This window comes from Triticum urartu, chromosome 4A (genome assembly GCF_056163025.1).
Source record: "Triticum urartu cultivar PI428250 chromosome 4A, HENAU_Tu73, whole genome shotgun sequence".
Lineage (NCBI taxonomy): Eukaryota > Viridiplantae > Streptophyta > Magnoliopsida > Poales > Poaceae > Triticum > Triticum urartu.
This window is the reverse complement of record NC_141876.1, coordinates 617,848,540-617,854,661: the sequence shown is the minus strand read 5'-3', so window position 1 is coordinate 617,854,661 and position 6,122 is coordinate 617,848,540. Positions and strand designations below refer to the sequence as shown.

Sequence of the window (6,122 nt, the reverse complement as noted above, 5' to 3'; positions counted from 1 at the left end):
CTCTTGTGCGTCATGATGGAGTGTGTCCACTCTTGTCATCTGATTTTATCTTTGGTCTGCATTGTAAGGGGTTTTTCTCATCATTTTGTATCGGTTCTCGGGTGTGTTGTTTTATGTATAATGTATAAAGAGAGGCAAAAGCCTTTTTTCGATACATGCTTCAAAAAATGTAATTTGAGAGCACCAAATCTTTTTCCAGAGCGCCATGGCTGTCATTTTTTTCACAAAACTTTACACGTAGGTAGAACATGTTGGAAAAATTATTCATGATTTTTTAAATTATTCTGCTATTTTCTCTTCAGATTTTACCCTTCATAAGGATCTATATGAGAAGCCAAAACTCCATGTATGTGCGACTACTTTTTTCATTACGAGTCGCCAGTAGTGCCAGCAAATTTCTGGATTTTAACATCCATGGCTTTCTTGATTTTATTTTGTTTAACATTCATGAATTCATTGAGTTTTTTCGCCAGTAGTTCTGGATTTTAGCATCCATGAACTTATTGATTTTTTTCTTTAACATTCATTGATTTCTAGAGTTTTTATTTGGCTGTAATCACTTGAATTTGCATCTCAATTGCTAGCCCTATCACATCATAAAAATAACTACTACTATTACTTAGTAAATGCTCTTAGAGCATTACTAGTAAAGCCCCCAAACCCTCAAACCCCTAAAAAAATAACTGCTTTTTTACAGTTTTCGTCGAAAAAAAGCCGTAGACTAGAACCCCTTAATTCTCAAACCCTTAAAAAAATTTAAAGGTCCAACCCTCAAACCCTCTCCCAATCCTCAAAAGTAAGGGTTGGGGAGCAAAACCTACCCCAACCCTTATTTGGCGGTTATACTCGCGCGGGAGGGAAAAATCCTCCCAACTCTCGCGCCCACGCCCGCGACCGCCGCTGCTAGTCGCCCCCGTCGCCGGCGGCCGCCCCGTCGACCTCCCGCGCGCAACGACAACGTCGTTCATGGGGAATATTCCGTTATAAGGGTTGGGTTTGAGGGTTCTAATCTTTGCCCCTGTTTTTCAATCCGTAAAAGTGCACAAAAAAAATCATTTTTAACCCTTAAAACGCTAGTAATGCTCTTACAAATATCAATAGCGTCACAGATACAAGAGCACATCGCCATCACACGTCTGCCTCAGCAAAGCAGAGGATCCAGAAATAGTTAAGAAAAGAAGGAGGCCAGGAAGCAAAGCATTTTTCCTATAAATCCCGACTTTACCCTCCCCTGCTTCATCTTCAGCTCAACCAACCCCTGTCACCAGTATAAAACCATGGAGCCGAGCCTCCATCCGTTCCAACCCGACATTTCATCGACCTCCCGGCGGCTCACCACCGGCGTCGTTAACTTCTTGACCCGCCGTGCCATGACCACGCAGCAGAACCACCACCCAGCAGCAGCATCCCGCCAACTCCCGCTCCACTCGCCGGGCTCGTCCACTGGCTCTGCCGACTCCACGCCATGGCACCACCGTGCTCTGACCACGCCGCCCCTGCTCCCGTTCGACACCAACGATGCCGACGAGATGCTCCTGCTCCACATGCTCTCACAGCACCAGCAACACACGCACAAGGCCCTGGCGGCGCCGGTGAAGCTAGAGGCGGCCGACGGAGAGGAAGCAGGTCACCAAGTCAGCGACGGGCGCGCGTTCCGCGGGGTGCGCAAGCGGCCATGGGGCAAGTATGCGGCGGAGATCCGTGACTCGACGCGGAACGGCGTGCGTGTGTGGCTGATCACCTTCGACAGCCAGGAGGCTGCGGCGCTGGCGTACGACCAAGCTGCCTTCGCCATCCGCGGCGGCGCCGCCGTGCTCAACTTCCCCGCCGACCATGTCCGGCGTTCGCTTGAGGGCGTAGCAGACGACGTGTGCGGTCGTGCCCATAGCGTGTCGCCCGTGCTCGCGCTCAAGCGGCGGCACTCCATGCGGAGCCGGAAGGCCACGGCGGCGGGCAGGAAGGTGAAGGCCGCCACCCGGGGGGCGCAGCCAGAGGGCATGGTGATGGAGCTTGAGGACCTCGGTGCGGAGTACCTCGAGCAGCTGCTCGGCGCCTCCGAGGACACAGCCACCATGGATTCATGGTGCTGGAGCCACCACTTTATCTGATTTTCTCAAGTCAGCACTCAGACTTGAAGATGACGGATGGATTTAGTCGCTGTTTTTCTCTTTCTTGTTGCTGGGCCAGTCTTGTTCTAGCTAGATAGAATTCAGATAACTTCCTTGGGATTGAGGAAACCGTTTGTGAAAACGACGGCTGTGCTGGTTTGGTTTGGAAGTGCCGATTATTTTGATTTGAATTAGGTCAGGTCAATATGAGTGGGTTTTTACGACCCTCTTGTTTCCTCGCTTAACCCTAAGTGGCTAGGGCAAACTCTCCCCACCAGAATTCGTCGGTGTGTCCGTGAATTCGCTTTCCTCCCTGCCCGCCTCTCTCTGACGGCCGATGACGAGGAGGGGAATTCCAGTGCCTCCGCTCTGGTAGCCGGTGGCGTGGAGGGGAATCCCGGTGCCTCCGCTCTGGTGGCCGGTGGCGGGGAGGGGAATTCCGGTGCCTCTGCTCTGGTGGCCGCTGGCGCGAAGGGGAATCCTGCAGGTGCCTACGCTCTGGTTAGTAGTTTAGAATAAGGATTTTTAGTCCTCGTAGACGCGGCGCTCAAGCGGATGCCGGCCCTTTTTCTTCGAGTTTGTCTTTCGGGCACCCATCCTCGTTGAGTTCGTCTGTCTGGACGTAGTCGATAGGGCTCCGACGTAGATTCCTGTCATATCCTTGGGGCAGTGAGGTTAGGGTTTTTTGTCATGTTCTGAGATTTTGTGTCAGACGCTTCAAATTCAACGGTTCAATGCCGACAACTGCGGCTCCAAGGCTCTGGTCCTTAGGGGCACGTGCACGAAGACTTCCCAGTTGTCATCGATCGGATCACGTTGGCTCTGATAAGGGAGTCGTGACAACAGCTTTTTCTATCGGCAATAGTGGTCGTTCAGCGGTCCAGAAACCTCAATGTAATTTTTATTATGTTTAAGATGATTTTTACTCCAGTGAACTTTTATAACAGTTATGATGATTTTCGAAAAAAGATATGAACGGTTCACCTAATGCTCGGGAAGACTCCTGCCTCACATATATGACACAGGCGCCAAGTTTGAATCTCTTTACAAGAAGGGAGACAGAAAAAAAAGTACTGCGATGAATTTTATGGTTGACGGCTGAAGTGGAATGAAGCGTTCTTGCGTGGATGCTGACGTGGCAACGAAAAGGATGAAATGCATGCATGTGCTGATTGACCAGGTCAAGAGTCCAAACATGCATCCATGCAAGGTTGGTAGCACTCACTCACGTGCAATTATAAACGCAAGAATAAGATAAACATACTAGTCCAATCGAATCGAGTCGATAAGGTGGTACTCCTATGTACATATTCAGGTTGGCTGGCATGTCGTACTAATTCAATCTATGCCACTGCAATGGGTCTGGTTAGTTTGTTTTGCTTCCACCGGCACCGCACTCAGGAGGTTAATTGATATTCTAACCTTAGTTATTAGTATATGGTCAAAAGATCACGAAAAAATCACTAGCTAGCTTTTCCATTGCCACGAAGAAAAGGTACTAACTAGGAAAGCACATGATGAGGGTGACATTTGATAAAGCTGGAGTGACAAATAAAGGAGGGGTAATTGATTTACGAATACTCCACTTAACTACAACGTGCAAATTAAAGCATGTCTACGTAGGATGTACGTACGTAGTTGTCCTTAGTTAGCACTCCAATAAGATAAATCAATCTTACATTTGTTAATAACACCATCAAAATTGCAGGATATGTATACTACTTAGCTTCTTGGCAGGGCCGTGCCGGCAAAATCCGGGGCCCTGTGCGAAACTAAAAAATGAGGCCCTGTCTCATAAAAGAATAAACTAACAAACAATCATGATGCATATATATCTCATAGAAAAAAATTATAATGTACTGTATATAATATAATGTCTTACATAACAACTGGACATATAAAAAAGTCAGACCTATCCAACTCCCGGTTGCTATTTATTTGAACATCCTCATTTTTTTAGTATTCTTTAAAATGAAATTTTCAATGATATACTCGTAATCAATCTTCTTCAACACTTCACTCTCAAGTGCTATTGTGGCCAAATCATTGAGTCTTTGTTATGTCATAGTAGTACGCATATAGGACTTCAATAGCTTTAAGGTAGAACTGTTACAATGTGATTCTTAATCAAGGAGGTAAGAACCAGTCTCTAACGAAGTAAAAATCCCTGTCAATAGTTAATGAAAATTAGGAATTAGGAGTAGGAATCAAAGTTAATAGAAAAGGACTCGCTAGTCATTAAGCACCTGAAGGCTGCAGTCGGTCACCGATCAATCTGATGAGCAACGGGTCTGAAATTTAGGAGAGGAGGCGAGCAAGGCAACGGCGGCGGCGGCCTGAATCCGATCGCAGGCATGTCCGATCGATCGGCGGCCTGAATCCGATCGCAGGCATGTCCAATCGATCTAAGGCGACGAGATGTTTCCTGTAGCGACGATGTCCGGCCGACGCGATTGCGGTTTCCCGTTCCCCGATCGAGAGTTCCGGAGTCGAGATGATCCCCGTTCCCCGATCCCGATCGACTATTCCAGGCTACGATCCTGTTGTTTTTTTAGACCGACGAGGGCTCGAGGCAACGATCCCGTTTCCATCTCTCTCTTTTTTTGAGGAAATATCCCATTTCCATCTAGTACAACGTAGATCGAGCAGTTTAGGACGAGGAGACAATCATGTTTCAGGGCTCGATGGCCTCATCGCGCCCAGCGGCCCAGTGCGCTAGCAGTTAGTTCTTTTAATACTAGGCCTATATAAATAATTTGAGCCCCCTCAAAATTATGGGCCCTGTGCGGGCCGCACATTTGGCACCACTATAGGCCCGGCCCTGCTTCTTGGAAACACCCTATATATTTGGGCATGCCAACAGAAGTGGGACACTCAAAGAATGGCACGTTCAAGTATATGAGAGACAGAGTCTGGGAAAAAGTTAAAGGCTGGATGGGAAAATTACTGTCTGCAGCGGGCAAAGAGGTTCTTATAAAATCAGTGGCTCAAGCAATACCAGTGTTCTCTATGTCATGTTTTAGGCTCCCAAGAGGACTGTGCGAGAGTGTCACATCCATTATTCGACAGTTCTGGTGGGGGGAGCAAAAGAGGACAAAGGAAACCGGCATGGGTGGCATGGGACACGATGACAATGCCGAAATATATGGGAGACATGGGGTTTCGAGACCTAGAGCTTTTTAACTTGAGCCTTTTAGCAAGGCAAGCATGGAGGATCTTGGAAGACCCGGAGTCACTGAGTGCTAAGATTCTGAAAGCTGTCTATTTCCCAGACCGATCACTTTTGGAAGCACAGTTGGGTTCGCGACCCTCACAGATTTGGAGGGGAATTTTGGACGGAAGAGATGTTTTGGCACAAGGAATCATTCGCCGGATAGGGGATGGTGAAGAAACAAACATCTGGTCTCAGAATTGGATCCTTAGAGAGAGTTTTAAGAGACCAATCACGTCCCTTGTACTGGAGCCACCACGTCGTGTTGCAGAACTCATTGAGAGCGCCACGGCCTCGTGGAGGACGCAGCTTGTCCGGTCAGTTTTTACTCCTTTTGATGCGGAGGCAATTCTCCAAATACCATTATGCACGCGTCGGGTTTCAGATTTTTGGGCATGGAGCGAGGAGTCCAGGGGCAACTTCTCTGTCAGTTCATGTTATCGCATGCTCGTTTGGACAAAGCTTAACAGGGAGGCTTGGCTTGAGGGTCGCGGGGGCACTTCTGACGTAGGAGCAGAGGGGTGCGAGTGGAAATCTTTGTGGAAAATGCAGGTTCCACCAAAGCTGAAGGTATTTCTTTGGAGATTGGCGAAGAGTTCGATCCCATCTGGGGAAGTTCTACATCGGAGAAATATGGCCACAACAGCATCTTGCACTCTATGTGGAGCTCATGACTCGTGGAAACACGCGCTACTCGAATGTCCTATGTCACGGAGTACATGGGCACTGTCATCCGAACAGATAGTTGACCAGATCAGCTTGAATCAGCATGAAGGAGCCAAGGATTGGATTTTTGCAATGGG

General features: G+C 48.1%; 1 pseudogene; it reads left to right on the top strand.

Moving 5' to 3' along the window:
- The first annotated feature begins 1,319 nt into the window (after positions 1-1,319).
- Positions 1,320-2,108, top strand: LOC147977453 (ethylene-response factor C3 pseudogene; annotated as a pseudogene).
- Positions 2,109-6,122: the final 4,014 nt, after the last annotated feature.